This window comes from Lepidochelys kempii, chromosome 8, assembly GCF_965140285.1.
Source record: "Lepidochelys kempii isolate rLepKem1 chromosome 8, rLepKem1.hap1, whole genome shotgun sequence".
Lineage (NCBI taxonomy): Eukaryota > Metazoa > Chordata > Testudines > Cheloniidae > Lepidochelys > Lepidochelys kempii.
The window spans coordinates 88172177-88191910 of record NC_136387.1 but is presented as its reverse complement, the minus strand read 5'-3'; the positions used below and the strand labels follow the sequence as shown (position 1 = coordinate 88191910).

Below are 19734 nucleotides of genomic sequence, written 5' to 3'. Positions count from 1 at the left end.
GACCCAAAGAGTGGCTGCTCCCCCAGTTCACCACCTTCTGAACAACAGAGCCTCAGTCTTGTGGAATCCTGGTGGTGCCAGGACACGGGGAACAAACCATGGAGCCTACAGCCTCCTTCTTCATGCAAAAAATGCCATCATCATGCGGTTCATGTCAATGAAGGGGAGCATATTTTAATTAACTTTACATTTTATTTATACATATGCACCCATTCAATACTATATGCAATCATCATAAATACTAATCCACCATAAATAAGTTTCTCTTTAAATCACAATAATGAAAACCAATGGAAAACACAACACTATGGAATTACAATATACTTCACTTGCTCTGTGTGACAAAGTCAGAACTGACAGCTACAAGAGTGTTGGAAGGTTGGTATATCAGGTCTTGAATGGTGAAGACCCTTTTCCCCATGAGCTGAAATGAGATCACCTCAGGTTAATTCAACACACCTGAGTTCAATTTAATGGCCACTACCTTTAAAAATGTCTCTTCTGGTGAGAGAGAAGGAGGGATGAGAAAACAAGCTGCAGCAGGGAGAAAAGGCTGCTCCTAGGTGGAAGTCTGTTCTCTCGATAGAGGAAACAATCAAGTTAACTTGTGTTGGGGAAAGGATTGGTGACCAGAAGCCAGCACAATAAGGCAATACCCTGGGAAGAGGGCAGGGACACGTACATCTTTCTTGTGTGTTATGAGTTTGTTTTTTGCTTAAAAGAACTATTCAGGCCTACCCTGAGGCCCACCTTGTAAATACTGAAAAATAAACCAAAGTGAAGAATTAAAAACCTCCGGAGTAGGACTGATTTACTCCAGGCCCTCACCACCAGAGGGAGAAATGCTGAGGTAGATGAGGCAAATGAGTTTCCTTGCCAGACTTTTTTTTCTTTTTGTAACACAGAAAACAATCCTGCTTAACCACTTTGTTGGGGTCAAAAGTAAATTAAACAGCTGAACTAAAAGCCTTTCAAAAGGATATTTACCATGGACACATGGATTTAAGTTCTATTTTAACTACAGAGCTGCAGTAACGTATTATATATTCCCTTTGTTCATACTTTCTCAGAGTACATATTTCTGTTAATTCTTCATCTTATAAAATGTGTACAGTCCATTTTTTCCTGCTACTGAGATAAGCATGTGAACCTTTAGTATATCTCTAACAGGATTAATTTACTAATACACTGATGGATCTTTAATGTACCTTATCTAACTTTCCAGAGAGAAACTACAGCCTAGAAGATTACCTTTAACTTAAACCAAAAACCCACCTAAAACCATCCTCTGAGCCTTGCCATATAAGGTAATCCACATGCCATTTTAGGTCTTAAATTACTCAGCATGATGTGATCAGATCATCTGGCATGTTCTCACTGCTGTAGCCACTCTGAGCTAATGAAAGCATAAACAGAAGAGAAATGATTCTTTACCGTTCTGTAGAAAAATATTAGGCCTGAATATGGCTACATGCGTTGACATTTTTGCATGATCAAGGCAGCTAAATGTAAATATCACTTTGCCACATTTTCCCCACACTTACGTAGGATTTTCCATAAGTGATTCACCTGTATCAAGGCGATTCACCTGAAAATAAAGTCAACAAAGCAGGTGATGTTTCCCACAGTTCTTTAATGCATTTAGTGACCTTTCACAGCACATTTTCAACATCCATACAACTAAGATTAAAACAAATGAAAACAAACCTTTATGTTAGAATTTAAGAACCCAATTTTTAAATAGGCCTCAACATGGCCTCTAATATTTTGGACATATTTAGTGGTTCCTACACTGCATACATTTATTATACTACTACTAAGTTATAATAATCTTTGCATTTAACTAATATCTTCTGAGAATTTCATAGTGCTTTGCAAACATGATTAAATTAACTCTCACAATACCCATCTGAAGACGACTGGCATTACACTCAACTTGACAGCATTTCTGTTTGTCTGTAACATGACAATTTTGGAATTGATTGGATGTGATGTTCAAAAGTTTCTCTTGTCTCTTTGATGGCATTTCTCTGTCTGTAACACAACTTTGGAACTCCACATCCAATCAGACACCTTTAATGTTGAATGTGGATTTCACTACCACCTGCTCTGCCTTTGTCACCGCAAGATTAGACTACTGTTATGCTTTACATAGTGCTGCACCTAACAACTATTCAGAAACCAAAGTTAGATCAGAACACAGCTGCCTGTCTGCCGCCTAGTGTACCAGCAGCATATTACACCAATACTCTGAATTCTGCATCAGTTCTTTATTAGCTTTTAAGTGGTAATTACATTCTATTTCTGATCTGAAAACGGACTATAAAAATGACATTGTAGAGTTCCATGTTTATGGTCTCTGATTTCATATTAAATGTGTTCACTTTACAAGTGAACATTTTTTCAAACTGCCAGCTCTGCAAACTCCCCAGTATGGGTTCAGATGGTTATCACCACCAGCAACAAAGGTTCTGCAGGGCAAGTTACATATGTACCACCCCATCATTTTTAAGTTATGCCCTTAGGGATACCTGTGCAATGACCTTATCTTCTAATTATGCTCCCAGTGACATGTTTGAACCGCACTACCCTTACATGGAAATTTGTAGACAATTTGGTAGGTGATACATAAGGAGGAACAGAATCCAGCTCAGTCTCTCCTTAGCTGCTTTGACTCTTCAGAGCTAACAGGAGTAAAAAGCAGTGAACTTACTGTCACTTAAGTCATCAGTTTTTCTTCTGAATACTGAGGGAAAGCAGATCTGCTGAGTAAGGAGGTGTCATTTTTTATAAGGTATATTTCACAATACATCAGCTCCTTTCAGATGTTGGTTTTGAACTATAATGCCACCTGCTTCTCTTGACATTCTGCCACAGTTACAATTGTTGGAGGCACTTGAGCTGGTATCTTGATTAAAATGGGAAGGGCTTTGTCAGGGTTCCTTCCCCACTCTGAACTCTAGGGTACAGATGTGGGGACCCGCATGAAAGACCCTCTCAGCTTATTCTTACCAGCTTAGGTTAAAAACTTCCCCAAGGTACAAACTTTGCCTTGTCCTTGAACAGTATGCTGCCACCACCAAGCGTTTTAAACAAAGAACAGGGAAAGAGATCACTTGGAGATGTCTTCCCCCAAAGCCCTACACACTCCCTTTCCTGGGGAGGCTAGAGAATAATATCCTAAACAATTGGTTCCAAAATCATCAAAGACCCAAATCCCTGGATCTTGGAACAATGGAAAAATCAGTCAGGTTCTTAAAAGAAGGATTTTATTTAAAAAAAAAAAAAGAAAAGAAAAATCAACTCTGTAAAATCAGGATGGAAAATACTTTACAGGTATTCAGTTTCAAAACACAGAGGATCCCCCTCTGGGCAAAACCTTAAAGTTACAGAAAACAGGAATAAACCTCCCTCTTAACACAGGGAAAATTCACATAAAACAAACGATAAACTAATCCGCCTTGCCTGGCTTACCTATACTGGTTGCAATATTGGCGACTTGGATTAGGATGGGTTGAGGAAGATGGATTTCTGTCTGGCCTCTCTCAGTCCCAAGAGAGAACAACCACATAACAAAGAGCACAAAACAAAAAGCCTTCCCCCTCCCCCACCAAGATTTGAAAGTATCTTGTCCCCTTATTGGTCCTTTGGGTCAGGTGCCAGCCAGGTTAGCTGAGCTTCTTATCCCTTTACAGGTAACAGAATGTTGCCTCTGGCCAGGAGGGATTTTTTAGCACTGTATACAGAAAGGTGGTTACCCTTCCCTTTATATTTATGACAGGCTTCTGACAATGTGTTTTTTGTGAAAGGACCTGGACTTTGGAATTCATCTGAGCCTCTGGGTCTGAAACAGCTCAAGTTTATTCCCTGGAAGGCATGCTTCAAGACAACTATTTTATCAGGCATTTGGGGGCTTAAAAGGTATGGGGTTTGTTGTGAGGGAAGGAGAAGTGTTACTTGAGTGCTGGTTAGTTAATTTAGCTCTGGGGGTTCTGGTTGTTCGAGACCAGGTTTGCTATTTTGAAATGAGTCGTGTAATTTAAAAAAAAAAATTGGCCTCGGCCAAAATTTTCAAACTTGAGAGCCTAAAGTTTGGCACCAAAGTCCATCGTTAGGCACCTAAAATAAATAAATGATTGAGTTGAGCACCCAACAAAAGCGATTGAGCACCCAACAAAACTTGTCAGACTATAAAACCTGTGCTGTGTGTAGGTATTTAAATGTCTCTGTAACTGAAATTTCACAATGCAGTTTGACTATTTTCAGGTCCCTGAGGGAATTACCCATTGAAGGACCTTGTAAGAATTCCTGACATTGCCATCCTACTGAATTGCCTAGTTCCCTGCATTGGAATTTGCCCAGAGGACTATGTTTAGACTCCTTGAACTTCTGAAGCCCAAACATATCTTTACGGATAAGCTTCCATACAGGCAGTCTGTGGTGATCCAGTGAGGCTCTTCCTGAAGTGATAGTCCTTCTGCAGATCCCTCCTTAAGGGTCCTAAACTCTGAATAAGTTTGTTATTTGTTTAACACCAACACTGGGCTCAATGATGTCCAATACATAAAAACAGAGTTAATCCTTGCCAGATGAGGTCATAGACCTGAGTTTGCAGGCCCCAAGACTGAAAAAACATATGCATGTACCTAACTTTATGCACAAGTACTCCCAGGGAAGTCAGTGGTACTACTAATATGCACAAAGTTAAACATGTTCAGGTTTGCAGGATCATGCCCAAAAAGAGACCCACTAAATAAAAGCATTCACCAGAAACTCCAGTGATGAGAAAAAAAGGGTTTTATATGTTTATGATCTATTTAAAATTTCAAAGTCACTGAGGATTTAAACACAAAAGTGTGGGGTCAAGTTGATGACCTAATTGAAAAGGACTTATTTAAAGGATTTCTGCAAAAATAAAATGTTACTAAATATGATTTGGAGGGAGGAATAGCTCAGTGGTTTGAGCATTAGCCTGCTAAACCCACAGTTGTGAATTCAATCCTCGAGAAGGCCATTTAGGGATCTGGGGCAAAAACTGGGGACTGGTCCTGCTTTGAGCAGGGGGTTGGACTAGATGACCTCCTGAGGTCCCTTCCAACCCTGATATTCTATGATGCATATTGCAAAGCTATTAAATACCTACAACACAAAGGAGAGTAAAAGTGTGATACATTATCTTCTATAATACACTGTATTTTCTGCATTTGTGAATGGCATTTTGATGTATGAAAATGACTGCTCTTTTTTCTGTTTCACTTAAACATTGACAAGAATTAAAATACTACAAGAGTTCAAGTTATTTTGCGCTATGTAAAGTCTCAGGCAGTCACGAAGGTTATGGAAAATGTGATTTTTTCCTGATGTGATATAATCACACACCCCCTTTTCCATGGTATTGCTTTGATTTTTTGTTTAACATCAGCTTCCTTAAGGAGAAGAGGAACACTGCTGACAAGAGTATGAGTGTAATCCACTGCTGTACTGAATGCAGTCTGCAGATGATACAAGTCAATTTACAGATGCAGTTAGAGAGCCTTAGCTTTTTGGTTCAAGCTATAGCAGTTCATGATTTTAGTTCTGGAGGTCTCCAGTTTGCTCCCTGGTGTGTCGGCCAAGATGCCAGCCGTCACAGGAGTAGGGATGCATGCTCTATAATGCCAGTCAGATGATTAGCTCTTTCCTTTGATGTGCTCCAGGGCTGGAGATCCACAGTGCAAACACCTTACTGCTAGCTAGCTGAGCCAGTCTCATCTTTACTGCTTTGGATGGCTGGGGTTCTGGAGGGCAGGTTCCTCACTGCTGTCTGCTTCCTTAACAAAATAGTCTAGCTACCCAGGCACTGCAATATGAGATGTTTCATAATCTAATGTATAGGAACAAGGAGAGAGGTGGAGTAATTAGTCCCAGGATACAACGACACCTAGCAGCACAAGTGAGGGGGAGAAAAGTAATTGCCACAGCTGAAGCAGCACCAGGACACAACAAAGACAGCAGAGCTAAGGGGATGGCACCTGCCTATGCTATCAAAACCCTACTGCTCACCCCCAGCTCTACACTGACTGGTGTGCTGATTTTGCATTTCATATACAGTAACTCCTCACTTAAAGTCATCCTGGTTAACGTTGTTATGTTACTGATCAATTAGAGAACATGCTTGTTTAAAGTTGCACAATGCTCCCTTATAACCTTGTTTGGCAGCCGCCTGCTTTGTCCACTGCTTGCAGAAAGAGCAGCCCTATAAAATCGGGGCATCTGGTCACCCTACCTCCATTCGTGCTGCTTTGTAGAGTGTGAGGCCACAGTAACAACAATGTGTTAACCCTTGAGGGTTCAGCCGAGTGCTAGTTCATCATTTAGAAGGAAGGCATTCCCCAGGAAATATCCCACCCTCGGACTTCACCACCTCAACCAAGCTTCACAATCATCACTGCTGTGTACAGTATTAAATTGTTTGTTTAAAACTTACACTTTACCTGTAAGGGGTTAAGAAGTTCAAATAACCTGGTTGGCACCTGACCAAGAGAACCAATAAGAAAAGACGATACTTTCAAAACTGGTGGGCGGGGGGAGGTTTTGTTTGTGCTCTCTTTGTTTTGCTCTCTCTCTGGACAAGAGAGGGACCAGGCAGGGAAAAAAATCTCCTAAAAACCTACCTGAAATGAGCATCTAATATTACAAAAATTATAAGTAAAGGCAAGGGAATGCGTTAGATTATCTTTTGTTTTAGCTTGTGAATTTTCCCTATGATAAGAGGGAGTTTTATTCCTGTTTTTTGTAACTTTGAAGCTAAACTAGAGGGGAATCCTCTGTGCTTTAAATCTTTTTTATTTACCCTGTAAAGTTACCTTCCATCCTGATTTTGCAGATGTGATTCTTTTACTTTTTTCTTTATAATAAAGTTCTTCTTTTAAGAACCTGATTGATTTTAGTGTCCTAAAAATAAAGGGTCTGGTCTGTACTTTTATTAAAGGCAGTTGGTTGATACGTATATTATTCTCAAGCCTTCCCAGGAAAGGGGGTGAAGGGGCTTGGAGGGATATTTTGGGGAAATAGGAACTCCAAGTGGTCCTTTTCCTGAATCTTTGTCTAAATCACTTAGTGGTGGTGGCAGCAATACCGTCCAAGGACAAGGAAAGGATTTGTGCCTTGGGGAAGTTTTTAACCTCAGCTGATAGAAATAAGCTTAAGGGGTCTTTCATGCGGGTCCCCACAGCTGTACCCCAGAGTTCAGAGTGGGGAGGGAACACACACACACACACACACAGTCTTTTGTCTGGCGGAAAAAAAAATTTCCCTGGAAAACTAGCCTCCCTTATTTACATTAATTCTTATGGGGAAACTGGATTCACTTAACATCGTTTCGCTTAAAGTAGCATATTTCAGTAACATAACTACAACATTAAGTGAAGAGTTACTGTATCTGGTCAGGTCACTTTACTGGTCACAAAGTTTATCATACCCAGTTTAGTCACAAATGTCAAAATTATCCATCTCAGCCTTATTAAAGACAGTCCAATGCCCTATGCATAGTCTTAAAATTGGAAAATTCTCTGATGACAACCCCAAATTCAGTATTTCCCCCTTCATCTGACTATCTGCTTCTTTCTTGTAGACTTAGCCAATTTAAAAGCAACTCCTTCAGTTTAACAGCTGCTTCCCAGAATCTCGGAGCTGGGCCCTCAGACCCACCATCCCCCAACTCAAGTGTGGTCGAGTTCTGTGGAGACCATCAACTAGTTCATCCACCTAGGCTGCAAGCAGAGTTCAAACCGTCACAACCAACAGGACGTTCTTTGACGAATAAGTCTCACTGCCTCCTGCACGTCTCACTTATGGGTGCAGTGGACAAACATAGTAAACAAGTCCAGCATCAATTTCAGCAGGTGATGTCCACATGTGCTCTGTCGTCCCAATGGTCTGGATCATCCACAAGTAAGAAAATTGACACAGCCATTGCAGCTATAGAATTGGGAATAGCAGTGGGAAAAGATGGTATCTATCCTGAGTTCCTATATAACCTACATCCACACACATGGAAATGGATGATGTAGCTTTTCACCAACATCCTGGAGACCAATGAAATTCCCTGTGTGGAGAGAAGCCAAGGTCATTGCAATCCTAAAGCCTGGAAAACCTGCAGATCACTCTTCTAGTTAAAAGAAAAGGAGGACTTGTGGCACCTTAGAGACTAACAAATTTATTTGAGCATAAGCTTTCGTGAGCTACAGCTCACTTCATCAAATGCATCCGATGAAGTGAGCTGTAGCTCACGAAAGCTTATGCTCGAACAAATTTGTTAGTCTCTAAGGTGCCACAAATCCTCCTTTTCTTTTTGCGGATACAGACTAACACGGCTGCTACTCTGAAACCTGTCATTCTTCTAGTTAATAGGCCAATCTCCCTCTTGACAACCACCACCTACAAGCTGATGGAGTGTATAATTCTGAAAAGAATTGGGACCACTGTGGATGCCAGCCTACCCAAGGAGCAAGCTGGTTTTTGACTGCACCGAAATTGTTGCAACCAGGTCCTGTGTTATACTTATAAGCAGCACATGGGATTTTTATTTTTTTTAAAGGGGAATAGGCAATATGCTGCATTTATTGAAGATACCACAATTAGCATACGCATTTAAATCTGGACCTCACTGCAGACATGGAGGCTGGATTCCAATGAAAATTCAAGACCGGTACCACTTGAATCGATCTGTCAGAGACATATGACACAGTTTGAAAGGATGGTGTGCTACCAAAACTGTCCAAAGTGATCCCATGTGCAAATTCACAGGCTGCTGAACACCATGCTTAGCTATGGAAGGATGCGCATATAGGTCAAATCAGCAAACCATGCACTTTGAATGTTGGGCTACCAAAAGGCTCTGTTCATGATCCGACACTCTTCAATGTATGTATGACCGATATGCCTGAAATGATAGCTCAGAAATTTGCATATGCTGATGATTTGGCACTTGCAACTTAGGCCCATAGCTTTAAAGAGCTTGAAGTGACCTTAACATCTGACCTTAAGATCATGGAGGAGTACTTCCAAAAATGGAAGATGAGATCAAATCCAAGCAAATCAGTAGTTTCTATTTTCCCCTTTGACAATACAATCACACAAAATACTAACTGTTGAGTTTTGTGGTGGAAAGGTTATGAACCAAAACTAACATATCTCTGTGTCATTCTGGACTGCTCACTGACCTTTCATGACCACGTCGAGAAAGTAGCCTCTAAAGGTAAGACTTGCATCAATATTATTCAGAAGTTAGTGGGAATAAGCTGGGAATCAACTGCCGCAGTGCTATGAACATTGGTCTTAGCAGAGTTGCAGAGTACCGTGCACAAGTGTAGACAAGAAGTTGCCATACCCAACTTGTGGATGGGCAGCTGAATCAGATCATGCAAATCATTATGGGAACTTTAAAATCAACACCTGTACTGTGACATTCTGTGTTAGCAAACATTGAACATCCAGCTATCAGCCGAGATATAGCCACAGCACGAGAACTTAAACGTGCCAAAGACTACCCAGAACTTCCAATTCAACTGGTTATGGATAACATACCCCAAAAACACCTGAAATCATGAAAATCACTATGGACCACACATGACCACCTCATGTCTCTAGATCTGGCCAGGGATGGCAAAGTGTCCAGACCTCATCAACCATTTCAAACAAGTACATTATTACTTACCCAGCAAGCCACCATCCTAGTTTTGACCTGCCACACAGACTTTGGACCACACTGAACCGCATCTGAACAAACCATGGAAGATGAGGCTACTTGAAACAAAAATGGAAAATCCCCTTCGTGCAACTGTGATGAGAACATCCAAACCATCAAATACATCATAATGCAGTGACCCAAATATGAATTGAAAGGTGAATTGGATGATATCCACAGTGTAACAGAGGAGGCCTTGAAATGGCTTATGGACCAACAACTGCATCTACACACTGTTGCTCTGCAGATGCCATACATGCACATGAGAGAAATGGGTGCAAAAATGTCTTTGCACTGAAACAAAGCCCAGGATCTATCAAACCTGTGTATTACCAGTATTGCAATATGGGTCAGAACCCTGGACCTTGTCAAGCTATCTCGAGTAGCTCACAAGCATGATGCCAATCTCAAGGCAGACTGTCAAGGAACAAGATGCAAACCCCAAACTGGTTTTAAGTTCTATAATTAGATTTCATCAACCCAGTAATAAGTGTGAACTCCTAAAGCACTATAACACCCTTGACATGGAGTCATAGACAATCCTCCTGGGCACTCTGGTCTATCTTGCCACCCAGGCAAGCCTGCTGTTGTGATAGATGGCCCCTTACACCAAAAATCACAACAATGTTCAGGTTACTCCTAGTCCAGAAATATTCAGGTTATTCCAGGTCAATTGTACCTCAGATCTCAAACCAAAGATAACTCTTGTAGCCAATCCTATAATACTAATGATTTATTAAGAAAAAGTAGTAAGAGAATTATTTAAATGGATAAAGCAGGTAAACGTATATACATAAGGTACAGTCTTAGGTTCCAAAAAGTTATACTAGCTGGTATAATATGCAAGCTCTGTATGTCCCCTGGGGCTAACCAAGCCAAAAAGCTTGGGGATCCCTTGCTTATGCTTAAAAAATTTGCTGTCTCCGAATTACAAGCAGTATAGTGATCACATTTCCTCCTAGACAGGGATCTTTATTCCCTTCACCCAGCTTTCAAGCAAGGATGGGATGAGGGCTTGTGCACACATATCCTTTTCATGGATGTGGGGGAAGCAATCAATAAAGTCTTTTGTCCACTGATGTTCCACAATGGCTTGTCTGTTTGACCTTATTTTGTTGTGGGAGAAGAGGACACCTCATGTGGTAAACTAGCATCTCACTAATGTTTCTCCCTTGACTGTGGGGGTTTACAGTCTGAGCAAACATTTTTACAGTTGCAAACACTTAAATGTTACCTTATAACCTGGGATACAAATATAAGTAAGATAACTACATACAGCATCCTACAAGCATTTCATAAAGACTAAACACATACTTATAATTCTAAAATCTATTTTAACAGTACTCACACACAGCTGAGCCAGACTGGTTTCCAGCTATATATTTGTCAATGTTCAGTGAGCCCTGGCATAAGCTGAAATCTGGTCTTCCAGTGTCACAGTTCCTACAAGCACACTTGGAGCAGCTAGAGGTATTCCATATGTGCTGTCAGCACTAAATCCTGAGCATAAAGTAGTTTGACTTTGTGTGAAATGTCAGTTTTGCAAATATCCAGCCTTCCTTCAAGCCCTCATTATATCCAAAAGCAGCATTGCTTGCTCTTCAGCCATGTTTCCAGGATGGACAAAAATACCCCAGCATACTATGCTTTCACACTCTCCATCAACACATGAAGTGGTGCATGCTCTGACACTTCCTGGTGCCACCCACAGGGCCACCCCAGAGATTCATGAATTCACAGGATTGACTCCTATCTGGCAACTTCACCACACACCTGGTGTGACACCATCCACTGTAGTCACTGTCATTAGTGTAACAGTCCTTCGTAGGCTATGCACGTTTGATAATGATAAGGAGTACTTGTGGCACCTTAGAGACTAACCAATTTATTTGAGCAAAAGCTTTCGTGAGCTACAGCTCACTTCATCGGATGCATAAAGTAGAAAATACAGTGAGGAGATTTATATACACACAGACCATGAAAAAATGGGTGTTTATCATACACATTGTAAGGAGAGTGATCCTTATGCATCCAATGAAGTGAACTGTAGCTCACAAAAACTTATGCTCAAATAAATTGGTTAGTCTCTAAGGTGCCACAAGTACTCCTTTCCTTTTTGCGAATACAGACTAACACAGCTGCTACTCTGAAACCTTTGATAATGATGACTCCCCAGCTAACAGACCTCTTGCATCCTCTCAAAGAAACTTCTGTTATTTCAAAGTTGAACATCCGATTCAGGCTTGCTCAGCTGTCACATAGCTAGCCTCATTTCTAATTATGAATACAGACAGAAAATCCTAAGACTTACTTAATTTATCTCTTTCATAGGCCTCTACTTCTTTCACTTTCTTGTGAACGCAAGCGTTTTCATTGCCCTTCTAATATTAGAACAAGAGTGACACCTAGTGGACAGCAAATAAGTCAGATGTATCAGACCATCAACAAAATTGATACTCTGGAATTTGTAGTCCTTTGTTTTATATTTTTAATTTTGAGTTACATTAAAGAGATTAGTGTAAGAAAAACTGTGTGTTGAGAAGAAATCTTAAAGTTTTGTCCTCATCGAGAAATACAGGACATGATGCTAAAATAAAACATGGATAAAAAAAAAAAAGATGCCTTACAATCACTGAGATTATGAGCTATTTGAGACAGGATTGTTTGTTATATGAATGTACAGCTCCTAGCACAATGGATCTTAAGGGTGAGATTCTGTGCTGTGCCAGAACATGCAGCCCAGGGGAAGGAAATAGTTAAGGTGGCCTTCTGCCCTCCTGATCCTGAATTGTTTTGGGGGACAGAGGTCCTAGAGAGTAATTTAAGACAGCCCTTGGGGCCTAAGTTTCAGAAGCCTCCCTGGTTGTCTTAAGGGCCCCAGTGCTGCCTAGAATCTACCACACTGCATGCTATGATCCCACCCCAACACACCGCCTATGCTAGGGCTTGCAGTGGAGTCAGTATAAAAGACTGTATATTTCAGTATGCAATGTGAAACTGAAATAAATGCACCAAGAGATGGTTTTCTACAAGAGAGAGAGTTGAAGTTAGTGGTTTAAGCATGGGACTGGAATACTCCGTTTATGTCTTGCTTAGATTCTGATGTACATTAATACATTTCACAATCACTTCCATAATAAATAGTACAACAACACTTAACTCTTGTATCGCACTTTTCATTTGCGGATCTCAAAACACTTATGAAGGAAAAGTATCATTCTCCCCATGTTATAGATTGAAAAATCTGAGGAACACAGAGGTACAGTGAGTTTTCCAAAGTCATTCATCAGTTCAGTGCATGTGCACAGTGAAAGAGATCCCTTTTTATAAGGAAACAGATTTCAGATTATTGCTTTCAAGAGATTATTCAGAGTGAGTACATTTTAAAAAAAACAAACACCATTTTTACCAGTGTCTTTTAGTTTGGCTGTATTCCTGAATAGCATAAAAAACCCTACTAAGGTGTAAGGAAGTGAATGAAAGCATAAGGCATTTACTTCCAATTTTCTCAACTGGATTCATCATACTGGATACTCAGTTAAGGACTGGATTCTTCAAAGCCTTACTCCCAAGAGTAGTTCTTATGCAAGTAGTCCCACTGACTAATGGAGCTACTTCTGTGATTTAGGCTTTTTAAGGTCAAGCTCTCCTTTACCATGTCACATGGCATGTGCAATTCTGTCAAGCACAACTGATTGGTAGAGATGCGAACAGTGGAGAATATTAGGTCTTTTTCCCCCTCTATTTTTACTGATCACATTCCCAAAACTCAGACCATTACCAGTAAATAAAAGTATCAAAGTGAAAGTTGACCCTAGACCTAGTTACTTTGAAACCACTCAAAATTATCTCATTCAGGTAATATCAACAAAATGTCATTTAAAAAAACAATTCGTACTCCTCAAACTGTAGTGAGATTTCTCTAAATCTCTCTCTAAGGGACATACCAATTACCCTCCAGATGGTGCTGTCGGCCTACAATTGGAAAGTTTTCCAATCATCTAAAAGTAACTATAAACAACTTTTCTTTATAAATTAGTCTATCAAAAATAGCTTACCTTACAGCATGTAGGGCAGAGATGGTCCTGTGGTCAAAACACAGGAGTCAGGAGTAGGAGTCAGGAGATCTGTGTTCGGTTTCCAGCTCCGCCACACAGTGGGGTGTTACCTTGGGCAAATTCTTTAACCTGTAAAACAGGGATAACATCCACTTGAAAGGGTTGACGGGAGGCTATTTGTAGAGTACTCGAGGTCCTTGTTTGGAAGGCACAACATAAATGCAAAGTCAAGGTTTTATGAATTTATCAGAGCTTTTATTTTTGACCATTTTATTGGTTCTGAGACAAGAAAGAGAAACCCATATAGAAAGGTGTGTGGTATTTCAAGACTGTTAAACAAAATCAATTTATTTTAGCAGATACAAATCAAGAAGTCATCTGCAACTGACTGACTGCCAGTAAACTGAATGAACAAGCCAGAAGGAGCATCATGTGTCAGCTTGGGAGGAGAACCCCATCCAAAGCAGCAGATGACGCTCGGAAATTACAATTAAAAACACTGGAGCAGGGACGTTGTTTCCTGAAATTCATGCATCATAGAATCATAGAATATCAGGGTTGGAAGGGACCTCAGGAGGTCATCTAGTCCAACCCCCTGCTCAAAGCAGGACCAATCCCCAATTAAATCATCCCAGCCAGGGCTTTGTCAAGCCTGACCTTAAAAACTTCTAAGAAAGGAGATTCTACCACATCCCTAGGTAGCGCATTTCACCCTCCTAGTGAAAAAGTTTTTCCTAATATCCAACCTAAACCTCCCCCACTGCAACTTGAGACCATTTCTCCTTGTCCTGTCCTCTTCTACCACTGAGAATAGTCTAGAACCATCCTCTCTGGAACCACCTCTCAGGTAGCTGAAAGCAGCTATCAAATCCCCCCTCATTCTTCTCTTCTGCAGACTAAACAATCCCAGTTCCCTCAGCCTCTCCTCATAAGTCATGTGTTCCAGACCCCTAATCATTTTTGTTGCCCTTCGCTGGACTCTCTCCAATTTATCCACATCCTTCTTGTAGTGTGGGGCCCAAAACTGGACACAGTACTCCAGATGAGGCCTCACCAATGTCGAATAGAGGGGAACCATCACGTCCCTCGATCTGCTCGCTATGCCCCTACTTATACATCCCAAAATGCCATTGGCCTTCTTGGCGACAAGGGCACACTGCTGACTCATATCCAGCTTCTCATCCACTGTCATCCCAGGTCCTTTTCCGCAGAACTGCTGCCGAGCCATTCGGTCCCTAGTCTGTAGCTGTGCATTGGGTTCTTCCGTCCTAAGTGCAGGACCCTGCACTTATCCTTATTGAACCTCATCAAATTTCTTTTGGCCCAATCCTCCAATTTGTCTAGATCCCTCTGTATCCTATCCCTGCCCTCCAGCGTATCTACCACTCCTCCCAGTTTAGTATCATCCGCAAATTTGCTGAGAGTGCAATCCACACCATCAGAGCAGCACACAGAAAAATAAAGTATAGTCCAGGTCACTACATTTTTATTCAAGGTGAAATGGCATTGATCAGATGTCTGACATGCCTGCTTCTGCGAGTGCTCTCTTGCTCTCTCATCCGCCTCCCCAAAACAGCCACCACTATTGGTTTTGGAGGTATGGTCCATAACGTGTAATGTATCCAGGTTTTTATATGGCCTCCATCACAGTATTATCTGAGTGCTTGATTTCACACAAGATAGTATCCTGATATAAATGCCCATAAAAATCATTTGCCAACTTCTGCCTACCCATTTCCGCGCAGGAAAATCAAACAAACTGACTCTTGTCCACCATGATCACACCCACCCTGTACTTATGTGAATTAACACCACACAGTTTCAGGGTTTTATAAATAAATGGGCAACCAAGTATCCCTGAAAACTGACAAAGTCCCTGTCAGTTTTACAGAAGACATTGTTTAGTCTTGATTTTTGTAAACACCAGTAGACTTGTCGGATACTGAATTTTTGGAACTGATAATAATTATTTGGAACTGATAGTGAACTAGGAAGCATTTGTGCACCTCAGGGACCATCCACAGATTTACCGAATGATCATATCCCCACTCAATTAAATCTCACAATCAGCAACATTATGAGCCAGCATTGGGTTTCCTCAGACATAGGAAATCTTCTTAAAGTTTCCCATCATTGCAGATATCTGTTCAGCGCCACTAGTGTTAGCATCTCTGGAAGTCTTAGTATGGATGGGATACCAGTTGCTGCTGATTCTTTTATTATTAATTATTATTAACAAACAAGTGCTGATTAGAGCTGCTCTGAAAAGAGTTATGATACTATGTTAAAGATGCCAGCAGCCCATCTATACCAAAAAAACAACAAGGAGTCCGGTGGCACCTTAAAGACTAACAGATTTATTTGAGCATAAGATTTCGTGGGTAAAAACCCCACTTCTGAAGTGTCCTCATTGTTTTTGTGGATACAGACTAACACAGCTACCACCTGATACTTGACATCTATACGAAGTCTCCTAATATGCTAACACCAGTGAAGCTAAACAAGTGTTAATTATCGTGGAAAGTTTTTAGAAATTTTCCATAGCACAGACAGGGCTGTACAATCAGATGCGAGCAGAGTCTGAGACTCTGAGCGCTGCTGCAAGTGGCAAGTCTACAGGAAGCTTAGCTGTCATGCTACTATATGCAGGCAGTTACTGACCTAGACTTGGAAGTGCCATCCATGCTTCTGTTCACCTCCCCTGCACCACCTCTCCTGCACCTTGTAAGCACTGGACAGTTGCTGGGCATTAGGGACGATTGTGGAAGAGCAAAAGGGAGAAAAAAGATTGAGAGTGGATGTGTGAGAGGATATTTTGCAGGGGGAAGATATGAGGGAATAACTAAGGAAGGAAACTGAAAAAGGTTGAAGCAAGGGAAAAGACAGATGAGAAAGGAACAGAAGAAAATGGAGAAAATAGAGAAGATAAAAGCATAGAAAATACGAGGAAAAATGACCATCCAATACATTTAATTTGTTTAGTAGGTTCTTCATAATAAAAAGAGATTCAGTCGCTACTACTGCCTCCCAGCCAAGTAGGATATGCAAACTATTCCAGAGCAACAAGAATGTTCAAATTCAGAGCCAAATATAAATGCTGATTTTATTGATTTTACTCCAGAGTAAAATTAAGGCAACTTGGTTTGCGAAATTGAATATCATGCCTTTTTATATTTTGCAATCAAAGACAGAAAAGGGTGTGTGCTGAACACTTACCTAGACAAGCAGTCTTTCCACTTGTCCCAGCTTGTTCAGGTTTAATTAGTGTAGTAAATCTATAACACAGTAAAATTAAAATACAGCTATACCCACAGTATAAGAAAGCCAAAGATTAGAATCGAACGCTGACATTTCTTATTACAAGAAGACTACAATATTTTGAAAGTTTCCTTATATACAGGCAAAAACAAACAAACAAACAAAAAAACCAAGCAAAATAAAAATTAAAAAAAAAAATATCCCCACACACTGCTTTCACCTCCCAAAGCATAAACCCAGCAGCGGCTATGGCCACAGCACAGGAAGTTTTCCCAAAGATGGGTGAAAAAAATAAAAAAAAAAAATCGGGAAGTTCCCAGAGGAGCCGCCAAGAGGAACAGTTTTACGTCTCCCCTCCAGACCACCTTCGACGGTTAAACTACAAGAAACCAGAACAGATTTATCTAGCCAGCAGATAATGGCTAGATAGGGGGTCAGTGAGCATACTTGGTATCTACTTGACAAATAATCCTTTGTATATTTTATCCATCTCCCAACTCTTCACACTTCCTTTGTCTTTTCCAACCGAGAGCTCTATGGGGCAGGAACAGCACCTTGTGTCTGGGAAGAGCCTGGCATATAGGAGACACTAAAGCAATAATAAAAAATAATAGTACTTCGATCATTCTGAAAAACGATCTGAACCCATGCCTCTTTGAAAAGTCAGCTGGAGCTTGTCTACTTTTAAAAGTTATATTGGCATAGCTACATCAGTCAGGGTTGTGAAAAAAGTCACACCCCTGTCTGACACCTATGCTCACAAAACAGTGTAGAGACAGATCTGTTGACCTTCTGTCAAGGTAGCTAACATTGTTTGAGGCAGGGGTGTTCCTACACTGGTAGGAATAGGCCTTCTGTGGGTGTACATTGCATCTATATTAGGGCATAAACCAACACAGCTATGCAAGCATAGTTTCTATGTTGTACACATAACCTCAGTGTCGGAAACCCTGGCCCGCACTGAAGTCAATAGCCAAACGCCCATTCACTACAGTGTGGTCAGGATTTCATCCCTGTTCCTGCTCCTGTTTATTGACTATTGAGCCTGACTGTAAAGAGAGGCTCGGCCCCTCCCAGCATCAGGCCTTTAGCAACAATCAAGCTGCTCACTCCCCTACCACAATTATTGATATTTTACATATTCTGTCTCACTTTAAATATGATAAAAATCAGCAAAAAATTTAAGCTTTTGGCTAAAAGATTTTGATATGGTTTAATGTTTAGAACAAAAAATTATATTCATTTTTCATTTTGGGAGAGATTACTTTTAAATAAAAAAAATGCATAAGTGCACAATAAAAGTGTATGCTATAACAGAGTAGAAACACTTCTAGCTAGAAGTCTAGAAATAATTTTTCTGCACTATCAGAGCAGAGCCAATAAACCTCTGTGCACAGTCAATGGAAGAGGGAAAGGTCGGTTTCAGGCATCCCAGGGAAGAGGGAAAGTTTGGTTTCAGGCATCATCAGTGAGAAAACCAGGATTTAAATAACTGGGAGAGAAACCTTTTTAGAGTGTTTTATATATTTGTTTTCTCACATCATAACTAAGGATCATGGGTATAATTTTTCCCCCTTTGCTTTTGGTGTCATGTTTTTGGCAAGTTGCTGCACTCGCTATTGCTTTTTTTTTTTGCTTTTTTTTTCAGAGTAGTAGTAGTCGTCGTAACCCTCTATCAACGTTTTAAGGAAATCATAATTTTTAGTTGCATAAAAATTTTCCCTTTCCGAAGCTCACTGCTCCCAAAGCTGAGCTCCTAGTGAAGGTGGAAGGTTTACTGGCTTTGCCTAGCCTAGGATTTAAAGGTACATTGTTAGACGGTGTTAGCGATCACATTCTAGCTGCCTAGTGTAAACAAGTCAGGCTGCCTGTAACACATGCTAAACCGGTCAGGTTGAAGTAGGGAACCTAAGCTTTAATGCCATTTTAACCCATATTAAGAGTATGCAATGCTTTGTCTATGCTAGAGACTTTCAAATGTGTTCATTAGAAGGTGCTGGCTAACACCTGCTGACAGTGTTCCCTTAAATCCTAGCCTAGACCAGGGGATCACAAAAGAAAAATTTTGGTGGCCTCAGAGTGCAGCCACCAACTCTTGCTGGTGGCCATTCTGACCATTTTTCCTAAAATACTTAATTAACTTTAGGGGAAAAAAAAACAAATAAATATGCACATATACAAGTCCAAATCATAATTTATTTATGTAGGTTTTTATTGCAGACTCAATAAAAATAACGTACAGTGGTCTCTATTCTTTACTGGACCTAAACAGAACAGAAACAAGTGTGCTTTGCACGTTCTTGGCTTTTTTTGTTGTTGTTGCTTATGCTTTTTTTTTTTAAAGACTTGCTAGCTAGCAAGTCTTTTTCTGTGAAAAGTAATATTTGTATGTTTGTTACCACTGCTTTGCACCCATCCCCATGATTGCCCAGGAATCTGTAGCCACACAAAAAGCCCCTAGTGGCCACATGCAGCCATATTTGAGAAACGCTGGACTTTAGACAAAGTCTTAGGGTATGTCTATACTGTAATAAGACACCTGCAGCTGGCCCATATAGCGAGCTCATGGGGCTGCGGGGCTATAAAACTGCAGTGTTGATGTCTGGACTCCAGCCAAGCCTGGGTAGTGGGACCCTGTGAGGGGGGAGGCTCCCAGAGCTCAAGCTCCAGCCCAAGTCCAGACATCTGAAC

The 19734-nt window shown here is 40.7% G+C and overlaps 1 protein-coding gene across 14 annotated transcripts in view; it reads right to left on the bottom strand.

Annotated features, from left to right (window-relative positions):
• GNG12 (G protein subunit gamma 12) overlaps positions 1–19734 on the bottom strand; it is a 63230-nt gene that overhangs the window by 22171 nt on the left and 21325 nt on the right. For 5 of the 14 annotated variants that reach the window (XM_073357382.2, XM_073357381.2, XM_073357384.2 and 2 more), the window contains 2 exons: positions 17002–17060; positions 13786–13914 (listed from right to left, as the gene is read on the bottom strand). The exons of 1 other annotated variant lie outside the window; for it this stretch is intronic. The gene's annotated coding sequence lies outside the window, so the exon portion shown is untranslated. Of the gene's footprint in view, positions 1–3474; positions 4055–12038; positions 12096–12887; positions 12972–13785; positions 13915–16446; positions 16469–17001; positions 17061–19734 lie in introns of those variants that run through there. 8 more of the 14 variants (XM_073357388.2, XM_073357387.2, XM_073357389.1 and 5 more) reach the window with 5 other exon arrangements.